This window comes from Lygodium microphyllum, chromosome 19 (assembly GCF_053477565.2).
Source record: "Lygodium microphyllum isolate KBCC chromosome 19, Lygodium_microphyllum_v1.1.10, whole genome shotgun sequence".
NCBI classification, from domain to species: domain Eukaryota; kingdom Viridiplantae; phylum Streptophyta; class Polypodiopsida; order Schizaeales; family Lygodiaceae; genus Lygodium; species Lygodium microphyllum.
Genome location: NC_141153.1, coordinates 81,452,960 through 81,477,300, shown reverse-complemented (window position 1 = coordinate 81,477,300; position 24,341 = coordinate 81,452,960). Strand labels below are relative to the sequence as shown.

Below are 24,341 nucleotides of genomic sequence, written 5' to 3'. Positions count from 1 at the left end.
CTCTTTCAGGGGCATATTCTCCTCGGAAAGCTACGTAAAATTGGTCGATTGTGGTTATGGTTCCAGTCTCTATGTTGTGATACCATACCGAAGTCCTTCCTTTTAATGTCATGTTAAAGAACATCATGAGAGGTCCCTCATCTTGGATACAGTAATTAAACATTAGTCTTTGGAATTCACAAATGTGAAACTCCGCATCTTCTTCGGCTAACCCATTAAAAATGGACAAAGTAACTCCTAAAGCTGGAAAATCCGGCATCCCTGTAGGAATTGCAATGGGTTGTGCCATGACGACAATCGGATTGACAATAGGAGTATGAATTGATGGAATCACACCCCCACTTGAAGTGGGTTGACTTGATGGAAGAGAGGAAGAACTTGCGCTTCCTCTTGCACCTAAAGGACTATGTGCAGCAATAAGGTTACTAAGACCACTACCTCTTATGCGTGTCAGGCTACTCCTTTGAGGAGAATAGTGACTTACAATCTCCAACCGCTGTCTAGCCCTCTCAGCTCATTCCACTTTTTGTATTTCGGCTTGACGGTCCTTGTCAGAGAACATAAACCAACTTTTTGGTCCGTAAAAACCCTAGATTCCAGAACCACCACTTATTGGCAGCTTCCGGCAGACGCACCACTGACGGGACCAGAAATGGGCCGGCACTGGCTATGGCACTAGCCAAACCTTATGCTCATGACAGACAAACACACCTTCACGGCCTCACGGACCAGGAGCGTCTATCTGCTCTGCTAAAGGAAAAACTGCCCTAAAGCCTACTCTATGCGTTTATAGTTTTGTAGTTTTGTAGTCCAACGTTTCCCTTTCTATAAACTCCACAGAGGGAGAACCCATACACATTGGCAATAAATACCACGATAATCAGAACATGGGAGGCAACCTCTTGGTAGAAACACCGTGGCCCCACTGGATCTCTCCTACATCGCAAGGATTGGCCCCTTGATGCAGTGCTCAACATATAAAATAAACGAACAAACTCCACTCTTTATTTCAAACATCTCCAAGAGATATACCATGTTTCCTCACCGAATAATCCCCCAAGAACCGAACATCTATCCTGTGGCTTAGGATGCCTTTCCACACTCAACGTAGTCATTGTCATTGAAAACAGGTGCTATGCATCCAGGATTTATTCCGATACCATGATCTCGTGCACATGTAAAAGTGAATGATTCTAAAGTGCTCAAACATCATTTTCAAATCAGCGACGTTGTGCACAACCAGGTTTTTAATTGCATTTACTAACTCGTTGCGGCGATAAAATGATAGCACCGAGATAACACTCGTGCTACTATCCTCTTAATAAAAATAACACGAACTCTATGTCATGGTATGCATCAAAAAATTAGCAACAATCAGCATGCAAATCACACCATTCAAACATCCCAACCCCCTACGTTTAGGTATTGCTTCCGTTGCATAGATGTAGAGGTTCATTTTGCCATATTTTGATGTATAGAAAGCAGTAAATCACAAACTCTGACAAAGAGATAGTGCAAACTGAGGCCAAACCTCATGCTTTACCACTACCATACATCCACAAACAATTATTATATTTTTTCTTATTTTTCCAAGACGTATTTTTATTTTTTTCCTTATTTTTTGATTTTCTTGATTTATTTGGCAATAAAATATAATATTTTTTTGGTTTTTCTTATTCCACTCACTTCAGCATACTAACATTCAATTTATCTTCCATATTCCCCCCATGGGAACACCTTTTATCCACCCGAAACGGAAAAACTACCATTTTACCACTTAAAAACCGCATTTCGGGTTTATGAGAATTAAATAAAACATGTAAATCATTGCAAATCCAATTTTTTTTTATAAACTGTAATTATCATGATGCAAAAAGCCCACAAACAAGTTTTCATCTAATAAGAACATAATTATCATCATAAACTATAAAAAATCCTTCATTTTCTTCATAAAAATGGTCATATCGTGTTTTTACGTAACCCGAGACGCTTTGAATAATTGCATAATCAGCAAACGGAGCGTCCATTGCTCTCAATCCAATGATGCACTTCAATCTTCAGCATCTCCATCAATTTCCATCACCATTTCCTTCATCCTCCTTCCCCGGTTCCTTCATCAAGATGGCACACATGAACAACCCATAGGGAAGAGAGAGAGGGAGGAGAGAGAAATACTAGAATTTGTTCTCTTCATCCGGACAGCCATTGCTCGTACGAAGGGTGGCGATATGCTGAGCCAAGAGGGAGAAAATGAGGGGTAATGTCGGTCAGATGGGTTGTATTCAACCTCCATGCTTGATGTGAGAGAATAAGGGCGCAAATTTCGACGCTGCATCACGTCGCCATATCTCTTCTCTCTCCACGATTTTATTCATGTCTTTTGATCAAATTTTGAAGGGGGGTTAAAATCCCCCAAAGGGCACCCTCCCTTTTGGCCAAGGTTTGGTCCACCTCTTTATATCTTGCTCCATTTGTGGCCATTTTCCCGTCCGGCATCCAATTCGAGCTCTGAAAAATCCTGGGCATCTGGCTTAGCATCCCGCATTGACTGGAAACTCCTGATATCCTGCATGGCAGTCGAAAAAATTATCAAAAATCTGCAAGTATTGCTCGGGCGCCTTTTAAAAGCCGTCTTTCACTTGGTGCTTAAAATCGTCCTAGCTGCAACTGCCACCTTCGATGTTAAATATTTTTTCCCTAAATTTCGGATTTTTTGGAAAATTTTAGGCACATCCCGGGCTCACAACTCCGCGCACTAATACAAAGAGGACTCGGAACATAAACCAAATAGTGGGGGAAAGGCTTGACAGTAACAATTATACCATATGGAAGTTCCGCATGGAGAACTTCTTAATAGGGGAAGGCTATTGGAAGTTGGTGACTGGAGCAGAAGCTGAACAACCTGAGTTCCCAGATCAACCTATGGCTAATTAGAGACAATTACACCAAGCTTGGACAGAAAGAGCTCGTAAAGTCTCGCACTGGCTCTCTTTATGTATCTCAGATGCCATGGTAATGCAGATAATGAACTACAGCTTCCTTAAGGATGCATGGGACATTTTGGTCAAGTATTATGGCACAACCACAAGTGCCAGGAAGATACAGTTGAAGCAGAAGTTCAACAACATGGAGAGGAAGAGTAGATCTATACAGGATTGTGTCACAGAGGTTAAGACCATTGCGGATCAATTGGCATATGTTGGTTCACAGGTTGAAGATGAAGACATGGTTGCTATAACTTTGAATGGCTTGGGGCCTGAGTATAAGTCTTTTGACACCTCTTTGTCTATGCGGGCTGAAATGCCTGATTTCAATGAGTTGGTTGCATTGATTATCCATGAAGAGGTTAAGCTTGGCTTGGCTACAGGATCTAGCAGTTCTAAAAACAAGGATGCAGTTTTCTATTCCAATCAACGCGGCCGTGGAAACCGTGGTAGAGGCTATGGATCTGGTAGAGGAGGCCAACAAAATGCATCTTATGGCAATAACAACCAGCAGGTATCGAATGCAAGAGGTGGTGGAAACTTTAGAGGAAGGGGGAGATCTAGCCCTAGAGATAGAGGCTCCTGGCAACAGCAGCGTCCATCTGACAATCCGAACAAGGATAAGGATTGTCATTACTGCGGGAAGTATGGGCATATTGCCAAGGATTGTTGGAAGAAGCAGGGCAATCAGAAAGGCAAACAACATGGACATTTTGCTACATCTAGTCAAGCAGATGATACTTCACGAGATAGATTATTTGCTATGTAGTATGTAAAAGACAGAGTTGCTGAAAAATGCACTAATGATGGAGTTTGGTACATTGATTTAGGGGCATCGAACCATATGACTCCTCATGGTGATTGGTTCACTGATATGGTAACTGAAAAAAATGGCCATGTCTGTACAGGTTATGACATGCAGCATAGCATTGAGCATAAAGGCAAAGTGCCTCTTGTGGTTCATGATGGCAAAAAGAAAAAATTGCATGATATATTGCATGTTCCTTCGATTACAAAGAACCTACTGTCTGTTGCGGAGCAGAACTTGCAGGTTAGATTCAACAAGCATGGTTGCTTTATTGAAGAGTTTCGTAATGGATGCAAGTTGATAGCTCGCGGTCACAAGAATGGCAGAATGTTTACTCTTGATGCTACCTTGGCAGAGCTGAATTCAGCTATGTTTGCCCATGGTTTTGGCACTATCAGAGACTTAGAAATTTGGCACAAGAGAGTGGGGCATATAAATTTGCAAAGGCTACAAACTATGCAGAACAAACAGCTTTGTTATAGGTTTACCCAAGTTCCAATATTCAGATATTGGTCATGTATGTGATGCTTGCCAGTTTGGTAAGCAGTCAAGGTTGCCATTTGTTAGGCATATAAGGCAGAGTACACACCCGTTGCAGATAGTGCACTCTGATGTTTGGGGGCCAGCCCATAAAACACAATATTAGTGAGTTTGGGAATCTCCCAATTCCCATTTTTTGAATACTAAAAAGGTGGCACCTGGATAACATGCCCATAAGTTTCTCAAAACCATATGATGTGACCTATCATTGGAAAGCGCTTGAAAAACGAAATCTATTGAGCTATAGAGTGCTTGATTTGGAGTTATAGTGTTCAAGTTATAACAAATCCAAAGATTTGACCATGTGTCCCAAACTTATGGGAAATTCCCATATTCCCAAATATGGTGTTATAATGCATCCATGGGAAGCTCGAAGTATTATGTGACATTCATTGATGATTACAGTCGCTATACTTGGGTTTACATTCTGAAGACAAAGGATGAGGTGTTTGCTATTTTTTAGCAGTTTAAAAAGTAGGTTGAAAAGGAATTTGATTGTTATATCTCTTGCTTGAGATCAGATAGCGGTGGGGAGTGTGTATCAAATGAGTTTGATAACTTTTTGGCTCAAAATGGCATATGGAGGCAGCTTACCTGCAGCTACACTCCTCAACAGAATGGGGTAGCTGAAAGAAAGAATAGGGTCTTGATGGAAGCTGCTCGTGCCATGATGAATGAGAAGAAGCTGCCGCTCTATTATTGGGCTGAGGCTATTATGATAGCCATGTATATCTTGAATCGGACTCCCACTGCAGGTATTCATGAGATGACACCATTTGAGAAGCTGTATGGCTAAAAGATGGATGTAAGTCACATGAAAGTCTTTGGCTGTCTTGCTTATGTGCATATTCCAGATGAAAAAAGGAAGAAGTTGGATCCAAAAGCGCATAAGTGTGTTTTCATTGGATATTCGCAGGAGAAGAAGGCATACAAATGCTATGATCCCTCTACCAGGGAGACCTTGGTGAGCAAGGATATTATTTTTTATGAGATGGGTTCTTGGTATGTGTCATCAGCTACAGTGCCATGAGATATGCCGTCTATTCATGTATCCACAGTTGATATGCAGTAGAGCACTGCTATGATAGGACCTAGTAGTTAGACAGCATCCCCGTGGACAGGGAGATTGAGGAGCTCCCTATCCACTAACACCAGTATGTTAGTGAGGGGGAGACAAAGGAAAAGAGAAATTTATTCAGGATATATCTAGGATGATGACACCTGGTAGAATGACTTCTAGATATGAGTCTACTAACACTTTAGACAGTGAACTTGGTATTCTGACTGTCTATATGCCTGGCGCAAGGTAGAGCAGGTACATTCTGCCTCATGAGAGACGGGAATCGAGCAGTGCACCACAGCTTAGATGCTCATAGAGGGTCAGATACCCTGTTGACAAGTTGACATATAGTGGCTACATTGCAAAGCATTATGCTTACATGACAAAGTGATGGAGATCAAAGAACCAAGTACATATGCTGAAGCAGTGGAAAATGAAAATTGGTGTGTAGCCATGGATGAAGAAATGAATGACTTGGCTAAAAATAAGACATGGGATCTTGTGCCACTGCCTGAAGGAAAGAATACTATTAGCTGCAAATGGGTCTACAAAATTAAATGCAAGTCAGATGGCAGTGTGGAAAGGTACAAAGCCAGGCTGGTTACTAAGGGGTATGCCCAACAGTATGGAGTTGATTATGAGGAAACATTCAGCCCTGTTACCAAGATGGCAACCATACGCACTGTGATTGCCTTGGCTGCTGCTAGAGGCTAGAAATTACAACAGATGGATGTTAAGAATGCATTTCTTCACGGTGACTTAGCAGAGGATGTCTATATGGTTCAGCCAGAAGGGTATGTTCACCCTGATTTTCAGCATTATGTATGCAAGCTGAAAAAGACACTGTATGGGCTGAAGGAGGCTCCGAGAGCTTGGCATGCTAGGATCTGTAACTACTTGCAGAGGTTGGGATTTACTGTTGGTAGGGCTGATCACAACCTATTTACAAAGAAGACTGACAGTGGCTTGGTAGTGCTGGTCATATATGTTGATGATTTGATAATCACTGGTAATGATGACTTCGGCATACAGCATGTAATGAAGATACTGAAATCTGAATTTGACATGAAAGATCTCAGTGAGTTGTACTTTTTGGGTACTGAGGTAATCAAGGCTGAAAATGGTTAATGGCTGGTGTAGAAACATTATGCCATGGAAATGTTGAAGAAGTATGGCATGGCTGAATGCAAACCATTGGATACACCCCTTGATCAGAATGTCAAGTTGTACATTAGCACTAGAGCTGAAATTCAGGATATGACTATGTATAGGCAGATGGTTGGAAGTTTGATCTATTTGACCATCACTAGGCCAGATTTGAGTTATGTAGTTGGGCTCATAAGTCAATTTATGCAAAAGCCCAGGAAGCCACATTTGGATGCTGTTAGGCGGATTATGAGATATGTTAAGTCCACTATAGATTATGGGTTGCTCTATATGAGAGATAAGCCCTTGAAACTAGTTGGATACACAGATGCAGATTGGGCACGATGCTCATATGATTGCAGATCTATGAGTGGTTATGCTTTTGGCTTTGGAAGTGGCATGATTAGCTGGAGCAGCAAGAAGCAACCAACGATTGCATTGTCTAGTACTAAGGCAAAGTACAGGGGTGTTGCATTGGCAGCATGTGAGATTTCATGGCTGCTCAAGCTTATGATTGATTTGGATATTCAAGTGGATGCTCTAGTGACCTTATTATGTGACAATCTCAATAGTGTACTCCTGGCAACAAATCCAGTATACCATGCCAGGACAAAACACATAGAGGTACACTACCATTTTATCAGAGAGATGGTTCTTGCAGGGAGAGTAGATCTTATGTATGTGAAGACTGATGAATAAGTTGCAGATATCTTTACCAAGCCTTTGGGTAAAGATAAGTTTAGCAGTTTTAGAAAACTATTTAGAGTTCATCAGATGATTTGAGCTTGAGGGGGAGTGTTAGCATATCAAGCTCGTATTATTCTCCTGTTAGTATGTATGACCGACATTAGCCGTGTCCAGTTGTATCAGCAAAGTGCGGGACATTAAATAATTTGGTGGTCTCAGACCTAGTGCAAATGGTCCTATGGACCTTAGTACTATTGTATACACTTACTCTATGTGTGTGGTTAAGAGAGTATGAATGAATGAAGAAGATGAGAGCATGCTTGCTCCTCACTCCGTCTCTGCCTCTCTCAATCTCAACATTGTTGGTTCGTGAGTCGAGCTCTGTTGCTAGAGTAGCCAAGTGGCTTTTTGAGTTTGTGCACAAGTTGTGTTAGGAGGTGTGTCGAAGAGATTTATGAAACTTAAAGGCCATTGAGTTAGAGATGATCCCTAGTGTTGGAGGGATTTATGGAATTTATGGAACTGAAAGGCCCTTGCATTGGATATAATCCTTGGTGTTGGAGGGATTTATGGAACTAAAAGGTCATTGCATTGGATATGATACCTGGTGTTGAAGGGATTTATGTCTTTGAAATTGACGATGGTATTGGATGGATCCCGGTGGGGAGAGAGGCAGATGGGTGGATCCATCTTTAAAATTGAATATGGTGTTAGATGGATCCGTCTCTTGGCCCTCCGCGGTTGCCTTCTCTTGCGCTATTTCAAATGAGCTTCTTCATTCACTTTTTTATTGGGGCTGCCTCAGTGTGCCTCTGCTTTCTTTTGCTGGCATGATGACATTGTTGTCAAGATTGTGGGAGAGAAGGAAGGAGTCTCACTTGTAGCTTTCTTGCTTGCACAATGGGGGAAGACACAAAAGGGTGGAGGCTGAAAACAGTTTTTCCTCTTCTTAGTTGTGTAAGCCAAAAGAACTCAAGTACAAAGAAATAGAAGAACCCTATATACGGGTCTCAAACCAAACTCAACTAACTAAGCTGGCATACAAACTGAGCCACGAACTAGAGTAGATAAGGATAGCTGTCATGTAGCTATTATTCATGGGCGGTGTACCAACCGCATCTGCAACTGACACGTCGGTGACATAAATGCACAACGGTCACCCTGGCATATCACGAGTGGAGCTCGATATCTCAACACTCCCCCTCGAGCTCAATCCCAATTCCTGCACACCAAGCAGGTCTCTGAACTTGCGCAGCTTCTCTGTGCCCAATGCCTTCGTGAATATGTTAGCTACCTGATCCTCTGTGCTGACATAAACTAGATCAATAAGACCTAGTAAAACCCTCTCCCGAACATAGTGATAATGCACCTCAATGTGCTTTGTTCTAGCATGATAGACTGGGTTATTTGCCAAGTGTATACTACTCATGTTGTCACAATAAATGACAACTGGCCCATCTGTAGGTTGATGCATATCATAAAGTAGCTTATGCAACCAAGCTATCTCACATGCAGCCATTGTTGCGCCCCTGTACTCAGCCTCTGTGCTTGACAAGGCAACTGTAGGCTGTTTCTTGCTGCTCCAAGTGACTGCAGCACTCCCAAAAGAGAACACATATCCACTGGTAGATCGTCTATCAGAAATACTACCAGCCCAATCAGCATCAGTGTATCCATGCAACTGTATCTGAACCCCAGTCTCATAAAGTAGTCCATACTGCAATGTGGACTTCACATACCTGAGTATGCGTCTAGCCACATCCAAATGCGGTTTCCTTGGAGCTTGCATAAACTGACTTACTAGTCCAACAGCATAGCTCAAATCTCGCCTGGTAATAGTCATATAAATCAAGCTTCCTACTATGCGTCTGTATATAGTAGGGTCTTCCAGAATCTCACCTGCATCTGCGATCAGCTTCACATTTTACTCCAAAGGAAGTGAAATAGGCTTACAGCCTGTCATCCCATATTTGGACAGCATGTCCAATCCATACTGCTTCTGCAAGAGCTGTATTCCACTTGGTGATCTAATCACCTCAATGCCCAAGAAATAACGCAGCTCTCCCAAATCCTTCATCTCAAACTTCTGCTTCAATAGCATTTTCACATGAAGGATATCTTTATCACTGTCACCTATCATAATCAAATCATCAACATAAATGACAAGCAGCATAATACCTTTCTCTGTTTTTCTCACATAAAGTGAGAAGTCTGCCTTGGAAATATGAAAGCCAATAGTGACAAGATATTGTCCTATCTTGTCAGACCATGCTCTAGGTGCTTGCTTCAAGCCATACAATGCTTTCTTCAACCTGCAAACAAACTCAAGGTGAACCGCATGCACATAACCTGGTGGCTGCTCCATATATACCTCTTCTTGCAAATCACCATGCAAGAAGGCATTCTTTACATCCATCTGATGTAAAGACCATTTCTTTGATGCAGCCATAGCAATGACTGCTCTTACCATTGCCATCCTTGCAACCGGACTGAATGTTTCTTCATAATCAATGCCATATGTTTGTGCATATCCCTTGACTACTAATCTTGCCTTGTATCTGTTCATAGAACCATCTGCATTGTGCTTCACCTTATAAACCCACTTACAGCCAATTGCATTTTTACCTTTAGGCAAGGATACCAACTCCCATGTAGCATTTGCTTCCAAGGCATCCATTTCTTCATCCATGGCTTTCTCCCATTTTTCTTTTCCCATGGCTTGCTCAAAAGAAGTGGGTTTTGGTTCCTGTATCACTTTGACCATATATGCATAGTGAATGGCTGTAAATCCATCATATTTCAGCCTATCCACAGGATACCTAACTCTGGTAGACCTGCGCAAAGTAGGTTCACTCCCAGGTGCTCTCAAAACATCCCTAGTCTTCCTTACTCCAGGTGTAACAATAGAAGGAATACCCAACTCATCATCAATGCTCTGTTTTGAGCCACTGGATTCACCATCCACATAAGAGTGACCTGCATTCACATCAAACATGGGCTGATCTACCTTCTCTTTTCCTTTTCGTGATACCTGCATACCACTATCTGCATTGGTTTGAGAAGATTCTCCTGATCTCAATCTGCCTGTCCATGGCGAAGAATGTGAACCACTGCTAGAGGACGCTCCAGGTCCACTAATATCTTGTGACTGCTGCTGTGAATTCTGTGCAGCATTACCATTTTGTGCATCTACATTATCAATGACATTTACTGGTTTATACCAGCTACTCATCTCATCAAAAACAACATCTCTGCTCACTGTAAACTTACGAGTAGAAGGGTTATAGCATCTATACCCTTTTTGCTGCAGAGAATAACCAATAAAGATGCACTTCTCAGCTTTTGGATCCAACTTGGATCTCAACTCATCTGGCACATGAACATAGGCAATGCAACAAAAAAATTTCAAATGAGAAATATCTAGTTTCCTACCAGTATACCTCTCCTCTGGAGTCATGCCATGTATTGCTGCAGTGGGAGTCCTGTTCATTATGTAGACTACTGTAGCAACTGCTTCAGCCCAGTAAAAATCTGGCAAGTCTTTTTCATTGAGCATGGCAAGAGATACCTCTCCAACATGCATGTTTTTCCTTTCTGCAATTCCATTTTGTTGTGGGGTATGACTACATGAATATTGCTTCTTTATGCCATGCTCCTGCAGGAACCTTACAAACTCATTTGAGAGGTACTCTCCCCCTCCATCTGACCTTAGGCATTTTATTTGCAGGCCTATTTCTTTTTCAACCATAGCTTTAAGAGTTTTGAAATGCCCAAAAACTTCACTTTTCTTTTTCATAAAATACACCCAAACTTTTCTGCTATAGTCATCAATAAAAGTGACAAAATAATGACAGCCTCCAAGAGATGCAGCTTTAGTAGTCCACACATCAGAGTGGATTAATTCCAATGGCTTCTTACTCTCTTGAACATGTCTAGGAAATGGTTTCCTTGCTTGTTTTCCAAACTGATAGGCTTCACATACCTTATGCATTTTTGCAACCTTGAATTTAGGCAATCCTGCAAAAATATTTTGGGCCTGCATTGATTTAAGTCGTTGTACATTAACATGACCAATGCGTTTATGCCAGATATCAATATCTGCAACTACACCGGTCCCATGTGCAAACATTGCTGCACTCAATTCAGACATGTCTGCATCCAACATAAACATTCTGCCATTCTTCTTTCCTTTTGCTATCAAGCGACCTTTATTTTTCATATCCTCAACAAAGCATCCATGAGGATTAAATCTGACCTGCAAGCCCTACTCAACCATTTGACCAACAGAAACCAGATTCTTGGTGATATTCGGGACATGAAATACATCGGACAGGTATTTCTTTTTCCCATCCTCCATAGACAAAGGAATTTTTCCAATCTGCACAATAGGATGTGCAGTATCATCGCCAGTCTCCACAAATCCTAGTTTTTCCATTTTTCTTGCATCCTCCATCCATTCTGCATGACCTGTCATGTAGTTTGATGCACCTAAGTCAACATACCATACATCGTTGCTTTCTTCTGCACTTGTCACAGAATTATTCATGTGCTGCACCATAAACAAATGCTCATTTCTGTCATCACCCTATCTACTAGAAGATGCATAATTCCCTTGTTGCAGTTTTCCATTCATGATGTCATTCTGCTTTTTATAGCAGTCTTTAGCCATATGACCCATTTTACCACAGTAGTAGCATTCAATATTACTGTTTGCATTTTGGCCTCTTTGCCATCCACCACGACCTCTTTGGCTCCCCCTGCCTCTAGAGTTACCACGTCCTCCTCCATAGGACTGGTCTTCTTGAGTTTGCTGCATATTCTGATTTCTACCATGGCCTCCAAATCGGCCTCCTCTACCTCTGCCTCTACCTCTTCCAGCATTTGAGTAGAAGACAGTTTCTTTTGAAGTTCCTCCTGAAGAAGATGCACCACCATTTCTCTGCTCCTCAGAAATTAGAAGAGCAATCAACTCCTCAAAATCAGGAAATCTTTCACGAACTGAAATGGATGTCCGAAACTGTGCATAATCCTTTCCTAGACCATTCAAGGTCACAGAAACTAAATCATCATCTTCCACTGGCGACCCAATGGAAGCAAGTGCATCTGCAATCTTCTTCACCTTCATGTGGTAGTCATTGATGCTCATACTTTCTCTTTGCACATTATGCAACTCTTGCTTGAGCTGCATTTTCCTGGCTTGCGTATTTATGCTATACATTTTTGACAAGGTATCCCATGCCTCCTTTGGCCTACTTGCATCATGAATATGCACAATCATAGAGTTTGAAATACTGATAGACAGCCAATACATAACTTTCCTGGCTCTCTCATGCCATGCTTTAAATGCCTGTATTTGCTATTGATTGGGAACATCAGGAAGAACTGGTTCTTCTTCATTTCCTGCAACAAATTCCCAATATACTTTTCCCATAAGGAAATTCGTCATTCTAAACTTCCATGCTTGGAAGTTATTCTTGTCAAGCTTTTTAGTTACAATCTGTGAAAAAGAATCAGATGCCATTACAGAACACTGCAAAAAATTATGTCACTGCAAAAAACACAGCTTCACCCTCACAAGGGCAAATCTGCAAAACTGGCGAAAGTGGTATTTGACCACACAGTCACTTCCTAGTGACGATTTTGCATAAACAGGAACCAAGGATGATTCTATAACTCCCAATATCTCTGCACACAAGCATACGATGCAATTTCTGTGGTAACTTTTCACCGACTTGTAGAACAGTGGTCGCACAGCATAAAACAGGGCCTTTTCCTGAGTGCATGTAGAAAACTTCCGCCTTCAAAACAGGCCCCGAAACGGCCTCAAATAAAAAAAACAGGGTCGCCAAGGGCTAAAGCCCTTGCCCGCAGCATATACTGCCCTCTTGCTTCACCGCGAAGGGCGTCTCAACCTGAGACAATGCACTCTTGCACTTTCCGGCTGTGCTGCCTGCAGAGGCTTACTCCCAAAACAGAAAATGAAAGCAACACTGCTCCTCTTACCAGAACACCGCGAGCTTGGCTTGCTTTCTTGAGCTCCTTACCACGAACAAGGCTTTGATACCATGTCAAGTTTGTGGGAGAGAAGGAAGGAGTCTCACTTGTAGCTTTCTTGCTTGCACAATGGTGGAATACACACAAGGTTGGAGGTTGAAAACAATTTTCCCTCTTCTTAGTTGTGTAAGCCAAAAGAACTCAAGTACAAAGAAATAGAAGAACCCTATATATGGGTCTCAAACCAAACTCAACTAACTAAGCTGGCATACAAACTGAGCCCCGAACTAGAGTAGATAAGGATAGCTGTCATGTAGCTATTATTCATGGGCGGTGTACCAACCGCATCTGCAACTGACACGTCGGTGACATAAATGCACAACGGTCACCCTGACATATCATGAGTGGAGCTCGATATCTCAACAATTGTCACATAATATGGGGAATGCATTGCATGGATGATGGGGTCTCTCAGGTCAGTGGTTGGGTCCTTTGTTTATACTACCTGAGAAGAAAAGAAGGTGTACTACATAGGGGTGTTCTCCATTGTCATGTGGTGCATTGTGTGCATGCTAGTGGGACTGGAAGCAACAAGCATGGGTGTTTCCACTCATGTGAGGGCTTAGTTTGTGCATAAGGGAAGTGCATTGCGTTTAGCTTAGGGTGATAGGTCTAACCATAGGCGAGTGTTACCTCCCTAGGTGTGTCCTGCCCTTGATATGTCCTAAGCAGGAAGTGGGGGATCAAAATGAGGCTAGGGGGTTACGAATGGAGCGGGCCGACCGAGGCCATCGGGCACACCTAGCTTGAGGACCCCTAATATAGTGGCTATGGTGGTTGTGCAACTTGCGGTGGCAACGTGTGATATCTTTTCCGTTTTCTTTTTCTTTACTTTCTCCTATTTATTTCTCCTCTTTTTAATAATAATAATAATAATAAAGTTACATAATCGTGATGGAAGTTTAATCTTCATCATCAGAGTGAGGTGGAGAAGGGGGCTTAATAGATTTATTAAGGAATCAGTGACTTTAGAGATACTCCTTGAGGTTTAGGCAGACTTGAAGGGTGGTGGTGGAGAGGAATGGATGATTGCAGTGGGTGAAGCAACTATCATTCATGTCCTCTAGAAGATCTTAGCAAAATGAAGGCAATAGAGTGGCTTGCGTAATTAGTTGAGCCATCGTGCAACTATCTATAGCATTAGGATCAAAATGGAGTATTGGGAGGCCACACTCCTATGGAGTGGGGTCTTGCCTAAGGAGTATCCTAACCAATCTAAGGTAATTACAAGTGGTAATAAAGGCAAGGCCAAGGCATGAAGAGAATTCATTAGTGAATTGGATTAGAGTATCATAAAAAGTTCTCTGACATGAAGATGAGGGCATTTTCATATGTAGTATAATGAGGATTATAGATTATAGGGAAGTCATAACGGCTGTGGACACTGGAATCAGAGTCCAGTCCAAGCCTTTGAGGGTAGGGCATAAAGGTTGGGTCGTTACGATCGAAGGGTCGAGTGTTATAAAAGGCCATCCAAGTATCCAAGTTGGTGTCAAAAACCCTTTTTCTCCATGTAGGTTGGCATTCATAGCCAAGCATAGATCGTGGTACTTCAAAAACTTTATTTTGCCAAGAATCAACATCTTCTATGGCCCATAATGTGGGGTTCTACTCTCTCTCCTCTAGCCATCTTTGTCTGTGTGCCTACTTCTGACGATAATCACCTCCTCTAATACCTTGATGGGTAACATTCTATGCAGGGTTGTGGGAAATTGGAAGTTGAGGTCGAAGGGGCTCCTGGCCATTTCTTGCCTTTCCCAGATTATGAGATCAACATGGAAGCTTGTTGGGGTGTCATCCACACATGGTGGGATAAGTGTCTAGGGTGCTCTCACTCCACTAGCATTCCGTTTTCTCCTTGTCTCCCCCTCCATTTGTTTCCTTCTTTCTCTCAATTCCACCTTTCTTTCTACAGATATGTTTGCGTGTTGCTGCTCTTCAGGCCTTGAAGAAGGAGGCCATGGGACAAGCTCTTCTTCATGTGGTCCCGTTTCAAAGTTCATGCCATCCTCCGTCTGCCGGCTTGGATATTAATACTCTTCTTCGAGGAACCCGAGTGCATCCACTTATTGTGAGGTTAAGCCTGCCAATAGGAGATAATGGTGTTATTCTTTCAAGCTTGGGATGCTGTGATATTTGCAATCACACCTACTTCAGTCCCTTTATGAGGAGTAGTGAGGGCTCAAGACCAGAATCCCATATGCACAGAAGGAGAAAGTACCACCACTCAATTCCTATAAAGCATTGTACTTGCAATCTTTTTCAAAAGCAATGATAGTACTCTTTTCTTTCTAGTAAAGTGTCATGCCACTGTCAATACACAAGATTCTGTTAATGAGTCCAAGTCTCAATCTTGGAACCTAATTTACTTGTGTAACAAATTTTCCTAGTTAGGATCAATGTCTTCATGAGTTTCTTTTTCCTCTTTCAACCTCCATAGCTTCCACATATACCATGCAAACCAGTGGTCGTTGCAGTAAACCCTAAAGTTGAGAAGCCATAGCTTTTGAGCTCAAGCTCAAAACCACTTCATTTTTCTAACTATTCTTAGTCAATTCGGTTCTTGCCACTTGATTCAGAGTTCTTACTCAATCACTAGCACACATTTGGGCAACAAATCACTAAGGACGAAAGATCTTGCAAACTTGAAGCAAGAAACAAAGCTTAACATCAAGTTCAATCATAGTACCTACATAGTGTGTTTCCACACTACCATTGTTTGTGTCTTTTGACACATTAAAAATCAACTCTACTACTGAACAATTTGATGGTTTCAAGATTGATTCTCTACGGAAATTATGAAGACTAGGGTTTTGAAATATCTTAAAGGATTTTTTGAAAGGTTAAAGATCCATGGACATAGTGTCCATTGACACTTACCTAGTGCTTCTAGGAACTTATACTCAACTCTTCTCCTACTAAAATATAGTGTTGATTTGTTGTTGCTCCAGCCTTCTAACATGGGAAAAGACTCTCAAACTGCTCACTTCAAAGAGGTCAGGTTCTCGGGTAAGTTACTCATGAATATATGTGTACATCACGTGGGTTCAAAATAATGTATTTTTAAAATACCATTTTTATAGATATTTTACATATAAAAGGGTGCAATATAAAGGGGTTATTTATAGATTGAATAAAAAAGGGTTATGTTTTAGTGAGGAAAAATTTACAGATAAGGATATTTATAAATAGGCCTTGAATGCATGTGATGTAGAGGATATGCATATAGTGACTTCCCCGAGGTCGGTTTTCACACCTGGCAAGCCCACATCAAACTCATCCTGATGAAGAAGGGTCTCTAGGCCATTACTAATGGATAAGAGAAGAAGCCCCGGGATGCTACCCTAGCAGCTACCTGGCAGAAAGGTGATGACAAAGCATAGGCCATTATCAAACTGGAGCTAAAAAACAACTATATCCACCAGTGGATAACTGTGAGACTTCACAGGATACATGGAAGAGACTTGACACTTTGTTCAGTGGAAAGTATAAATAATCAAAGTATGATCCCCTGATTGAGTTGTTTAGGCTTGAAATGAAGTTTAGCACATCACTTGCCACACATCTAAATTACATGGAAGGACTTCTAACCCAACTTGCAAGAATCAACATTAAAATGGAAGAAGATGTTTGCATCGGTGTTCTACTTAAGAGTCTGTCTCCTAAATACAATAATGTATCAACAACTCTAATTAATATGTCAAACGCTGAACTTGTTGATATCTAGGCATCACTATTAGAGGAGGAAAAGAAGCTAAAAACTAAGGAAGAACTAGGTACCTCTAGAGATGAACATGCATTATATGTTGGCAATAGGTACAAAGGCAAGCAGGATCAGCTCTTCTATGACTTCTGCAAAAGGACCGCACACACTAAGAAGTTCTGCCATGCCAAAAAGAGGTCCCAAAAGGCCTATCTAGTTACAGTCAAAGAAGAATAAGAAAAAATAGCAAAGGAATAAGAAGAAGAAAAAGACCACTAGGATAAGGACAAACCTCATCAACCCTTCTATTCAGATAGAATTTTTTAGTTTTGTATTTCCTAGCTCTAATGCCTCAAATATAAACTTGTAAACTCCTCAGTTAGCCTTGTACTATAGCTTCTGTACACTTTGTGAGGCCCCAACTACAACCTCTGGATGTCCATCATGTTTGTGGTACCCACACTTGGCCTTTCTGCGATAGCCTCTAGAGTGTTGCCATGTTTATGGTGTGCCCACACTTTGCATGTGTTGCTTTTACTAAAGCCTCTATACACTTTGTACTTGTATTTGTGATTGAGGAGGGGTGTTGAGATATTTGCAATCACACCTACTTTAGTCCCTTTGTGAGAAGCGGTGAGGGCTTAGGACTAGAATCCCATATGGATAGGAGGAGAAAGTACCACTACTCAATTCCTGTAAAGCATTGTACTTGCACTCTTTTTCAAAAGCAATGATAGTACTCTTTTATTTCGAGTAAAGTGTCCTGTCACTGTCAATACACAAGATTGTGTTTATAAGTCCAAGTCTCAATCTTGGAACCTAATTCACTTGTGTAACAATTTTTCCTAGTTAGGGTCAATGTCTTTATGAGTTTCTTTTTCCTCTTTCAACCTCCATAGCTTCTACATCTTCCATGCTCTAGATCCCTCATATTCAACATGGACTAACCTCACTCGAGTGTGGCAGCATCTACAGTTCGGCCTTCAGTGCCCTACAAGCCACCCCTAGTTTCTTTTTCACTACCTCCATGGCATCTCCCTCCTCTGCCTTAGTGGCATCCAATAGGGTTTCCAGGAAGGTGCACTGTTGGGTGTGGAAGCTCACTTGGGTAGCCTCTTCTCTCCTTTCAGTGAGTATCTTTTCTTTTTCATCTTGAGCAAGGCAGCGTGTGAAGGATTTGACCCCTTTTTTGTTTTGATTGGCCCATTACTCTACCCTCTTGTTCATATCTTTGAGGCTTTCCGCTTGCCTTTGGGCTAGCATTGTTAACCTTTGTTCTTGATCTTCCATTGCTACCTTTAGCCTTTGTTGCTCTTCCTGTGCCAAGGTAGCCTCTTGGGTTAGTTTCTCCACACGTCTTTCATATCTGCGAGCTCTTTCCTTCCTCAACTCCTCCCGCTCTTTTGTGGCTTTAGTGAGTTTCTCCATTTGAGCTTGCAGACCTTCGTAGAGTGCTACAATCTCTTCATTGTGCTATCGTAGGCGTTGTGTGGCCTCAGTCTCTCCATTCAAGAGCGCCTGCCATTCAGCTTCTATCTCTTTCTTAGCTTGTAGCTACTCTTCAGCTCATTGACTTCTCTTTGGGCCATGGTCATTTGGCATGTTCTTTCCAATTCGAAGGCCACCATGGCCTCCTTTTCAACTTCAAGTTCTCCTATCTTGGTTCTCTTATCCTCCTTCGCACTCTCTATTTGAGAGAAAAGCTCTTTGATGTACTCATCATATTCTTTGGGCTTCCTCCTGTTGCGAGGATGGAGGTTGTAGAGCCTACCACCTTTTTCCTCTTAGGGTCTCACCTCGACTCAGCATCTACGAGAGCTGACCTTTTGGTTCCTACCATGGGGTTCCTTCTCCTACTCCTTGGCCCATTTCTTTATTCACAAAGTATTGGACCCAAGCCATTAGGTTGTTGGCATCCACGTGGGTCGTAGAATTGGGAGTGCAGATTGCGAGGGTGATGGTGGGCGTCAGGAGGGTGGGTATGGGGGTGATTGGGGCCTTGACCTGGCCTTCTTGCGATATAGGTGGCACCAACCCATGCACATAGGCACTTGAGTTCTCCCTTTGTCTCTCATGGGGCTCATCGGTTCCGGCTCATCATGCCTGAATTGCTGCTCAATGGACTTGCATTGTCGTGATGCTATGCGGACACAGTGTAAAAAAGCATGGAATGCATCATCATCCGACTTTCTTATTGATCAAGAGAGTCAATGTGATCTGAGTCATTAGTACTAGTGTGAGTTGCATGGATTATCCAAAAATGCTAGATTTTTGGATAATTTTAACCTATTTTTTATATTATTTATTGTAAAAAGCTAAAAATTTAAAAAAAGCTTCTAGATTAGGATGGCATGCAAAAAGCTAGTTGCTTTTTCAGCCAGTTATGAATTTTTTTATAAAAAAGACAGATTGGTGAAAATGCCCACATTGCGATTGCTATAAACAGGCTGAAAATTGCACTTTGAACGGAATGAAGAAGGAGTGATTTGGGAGATCGGTGACTAGGCATCTTGGGGTTTTACCCCCTTTTCGGAGCCAACGAAGTCATCAGATTTGGGTTTCAAGCAACAGAGAAGGGGTTGTAATTTTGATACATGTTTTATTCTACAAAGAAGCTCCAGGAGATTGCTTCTGAGTAGTGCAAAGATTCCAGGTTCTTTCAATATATATTGATTCAGTTCATTGTGGTTTGTCTTTGTCGTGTTTACCTCTTGTCTATTCTCTTTCTTCTCTTCCATCTCCTATCTCTACTTTTTCTACCTTTGATCCTTGGTAGATTCGACCTTTCGACAAAAACCCCTCCAACATTGGTGAACTCAAAGTGAAAGGTTGTCAAAAGAAGGAAACATAAGATGGGAGAACCTTCGAATACAATCTCTAGTGATGTTTTGCAACAGTTGATGCAAAATATGAATATGCTTATGCACGTACAACAACAACAACATGTGATGCAAGCTTCCGCTCAAATAGAAAGTGTTGTGATGAATGCTTTGCAAGCAGTTGAGCGTGAGATGAAGTTATTCAATGGTAGGAATGTGTCGGCATATGTACATACCTATGCTCAGAAGATGGAATTCTTTGGGGTGGCTCAATCTGCATGGAGCCCGTATTTTGTACGTGTTATTGTTCATGAGATGAAAGCACAGATTCCTGAGTTATACTTGTAGGATGCTGACTGGGTAGCCTTCAAGAAGACACTCAGGGAAGAATTTTGCATCGAGGATGCCAGTTTGATTACATGCAAGACTTTTCAGGAGGGTTCAGGAGTGGATTTTATAACCCAATAAGGGTCTTGTGGCTATAGAATTGTTAAGAGAATTTGAAAGTCAATTTGAGTAGTTGGATCTTACAGGACAACAAGCTCTTACAAGTCAAAAAATTGAATTGTTTCTACAAGTAGCTGATCCTGAGCTTCAAGAGAAGCTTGATGATTTGCTAGAGAATTAGACTACAGAGATACGTTTGAAAATAAAGTGGAGACATGTCAAGGAAGCTGTTACTGCACTTGTGAAGAAGCATAGAAGAAGAGAAAGACTACATGTCTCTAGCTTGCCCACTGTTATGGGCAAGACAGTTGATGTATCTAGTAAGCCACCTAGTTCTATGGCTAACTCCATGGCTGTACCTGCTATTGTTCCCTTTGTTAGGGAAGAAATCTTAGATGAATTGGTCAAAGGCATGCGGGATCTTCAATTGAAGGTTGCAAAATTGGATGGAAAAGGACAAGAGGAAAGGGGACGGGCAATAGCCCCTAAGCCACGAAAAAGATGTATGTGGTGTGAGAGTTTGTAGCATGAGAGAAAAGATTGTGTTGCCTATCAAGAGACCTTGGTACGACAGCTCATCTTTTGGAAAGATGGCAAGATCCATGCACAAGAAATTGGATTTCCTCTTGCTTTGAATTTCGAAAAGGGAGGTATGTAAAAGTTGTTGGAAGACTTGGTTGTTCAAAATGCTTATGTGGCGGTACATGCCTCTACTTTTGGTCTACAGTTGGATAGAATGCATGACCGAATGATGGTTGGTCCAAAGACTGAAATATGGACACGTGCTTTACATGCAGCTGAAAAGAGAAAGGCCACTAATAGTGAAATGTCTCATGCAGGGCAAGACATTCGCGGCATAACTGGTTGGCAATCACCGGTAGATGCATATTCACTGTATTCATATTTAGCAAAGGTACAAAACATGGATGTACTTGTGGAACAAAAATGAAAAAGAGATGAAGATATTGTAGTGACATCTAAAAGAATGACAAGAAGAGGTTTGGATCAGCCTAAAGCTGCAAATCACCCATCTCCCGAGCATGTTATGGAAGAGGACAGTTAGGAGCAAAAACAAGATAACAAACAAGAGGGAAAAAAGAAGAGCAAGCACCCAGGATATAAGTTGCAATCTGACATTGAGACAACCACAGATCTTAAGAAGGTTCTTGAAGAACGGATCTTAAACAGTCCGGTGGAATTCACCTTGGGAGAGGTGCTTGGCATCGCCAAGCGAGAATTTCATGATAAGATCATTGACATAATTAATAGGAAGCGTCAGTTTCTTGGTGATACCACTAGTGCATTCCTACAATTTGAAGAGAAAACTGGCTTATTGGATATTCGGGCTGAATATGAGCATAAAGTAAGTGTACTAAATTATCTATGCAGGATGCTACTAATCAGGGACAGCATGTGCAAAAGAAAAGAAAGTGGCTGAAAATGCATTGTCTTGTAGCAATATGCATGGTGGACTAAGTCAAATGCAACAATATGGAGAAGAGACTCTAGGATTTATTCCTGAAAGTTACTACACAAGAAATCATTGGGCTAGGGCTACCACTAACACTATAAGATATAGGCCTTATACCGACGTTAAAAGGGATGAAAATGTAAATAACAAAATTTGCCCACGTTGTCGCAAAAAGCATCATTATTGGCGATGCCATAGAACAGTCTGTATCATCGTCGGTATTAGCATCATTATTTGCGTCGGTATCGTTGATACCGATGCAAATAATGACGCTGATACCGATGCTCTGCGATGCTAATAACGATGCCAATAACAATGCATGCAGGTAAATTTGCGACGCTAATAGCAATGGTAATAGGGAAAAAAATTTGTGGTAGGGCAGCTGCCCTGCCACATATAACACTGTGTGCTTTATTTGGGCCATACAAAATAGTTTCTGCACTGTGTACAATGTTGGTGTAAGAAAAACAAAGTGTACTGAAATCATAATACTGATACATGAAATAAATACATGATCGCATAATGAAAGAGACTGTCACAATCATGAAAAGATATCACTACTACATAAAAAATGTCTACACAGATCAGGCGACCAAAAAAGAAGGGTGTGTGAGCTCTAGGGATCCAAGGGCGAGCTACATATCCTCGCCATCCGAAAGCTTGTCCCGCCGTAAAGGAGCATCAAATGGACTCTGCAAAAAAAGAAACAACAACACATCAGTCCACCATACAATAATGCATTTTAATTAAACATGGTAACTACAGACAAGAAAGACGAGTGACTTACGGGGCCGCCGCGTCTATACAATTGATTGATCAATATAGTGTGACTGTGCCTCTCTGCATATCGAGTCTCAAGGCCGGTCGGATCACGATTTATAATGGAGTGCTATAAAGAAAATAAAATACTAACTATTAGAAATATGATTGTCAGTACAAAGGATATTGCAAAAAAATAAGCAAGCAAAACAAAAGAAAACTTACAAAGTCCTCCAGATATGTCGTGTAACCGCCACTCCCAAGATGATGGACCACTCCGGCCTCTAGTCATGCCCTCACCGCCTCGCGCTGCTGACTCCAATGTTGTGGAGAATATGTAGCCTCCTCCCTCAATCGGCGCCAGTCGTCCACATCTAGCCACTCGTACTTTGCAACCCCACTCTTGAGTGCCTTGCGTGCGTCTAATCATCTGTGTGACTTATATGCGCGCATGCAATCCATCATCTAGCCCGTAGAAAATCTATCTACTGAGGCTGTAACCGGAAACTCCTCATGCAAGGATGCTACTATGTAGTCCTTGCTCCCCTCCGGTATGTTTTTCCAATGATCTAGGACATTGCACTGAAAAAACTGTTGGCACAACTCTCTCATGTGAGCCATTACCCTCCTCCCCTCATCATTCATGATGATGGCTCTTAACCTATCATCGACAAGATAGGCATATCCCCATGGGGTATGCCCAAGATGGGTCCTCTCCCATCTGCATCCACACTCCTGGGCATATCCAAGAGACCCCTGTACATCCGGTGTACCGATTGAGGTAATATCTATTAGAGTAGCACCCATAGGGGTGCTACCTGCAGACAACTGAGAAAAATCCGGAGTAATTGGAGTAGACGTCCCTACATGTGTGATAAATCCTGGAGGTGATGCAACTCCAGCAAAACAATGAGACGAAGACACCGCGTCCGTGCCTGCACAACATCCACCTGAGCCACGCTCCCTGGAACCGCTACGAGAGCGACGAGTCGCATCTGTATCCCATGCTGACCACGGGCTCACTGCCTCCTTATCTCTACAGCACCCCCCTAACCTTGAAGCACTCCCTCCCTCTGGCCCAAAGTCTGGAGCGTCGACCTCATTTGCTCGAAGCTGAAGCATCTGATCGCACCGAAGTAGATCTAGTAGAGCGGCCTAATGATGTCCGAGATAGCTCCTGGTCTGCCATGTCTCTGAATCTCACGATCTGATCTGGAGACATGCGCATGAAGATATCTTGCAACTCCTTATCGCTCATCCCTCGACTCATCTTGAAAATGTCACCTGCATAGACAAAAAATGATGTTAGCATAATCAATTTAAATCATACAAAGCATGATAATATAAATCTTTAAAAAATGATCTCACTCAAAATGCATATCTTATGTACCCTTATAAGTGGTTAGTCAATGAATTAAGTAAGTGGATGCTCCAAGTATAAAGTATCCTATGGTCCCATGTCAATATCCTGACACAACTCCGCATGGACTAGAAGGTCGATAGATATGTCACCACAAAAGGATGAGTCCACCTCGTTCTCAAAGAATTCTTGGACTCCTATATTTCCATCATTGTTAGCCGATGATAGCTCCTCTACATGCTCCAAGCTTTCGGTGGCCTCCACCCCTTGCAATATCGACCCCTCTATTTGCATATTGTCCTCATGTATGCTTGGAACATTGCTTTGATCATATACTCTTTCAGTTTAGGGAGCTGAAGGTATATCTTATGTACCCTTATAAGTGATTAATCAATGAATTAAGTAAGTGGATGCTCCAAGTATGAAGTATCCTATGGTCCCATGTCAATATCCTAACACAACTCCGCATGCACTGGAAGGTCAATAGATATGTCACCACAAAA

General features: G+C 41.9%; 1 pseudogene; it reads right to left on the bottom strand.

Annotated features, from left to right (window-relative positions):
* LOC148020087 (uncharacterized) overlaps nt 1-18,410 on the bottom strand; it is a 72,234-nt pseudogene extending 53,824 nt beyond the window's left edge.
* Nucleotides 18,411-24,341: the final 5,931 nt, after the last annotated feature.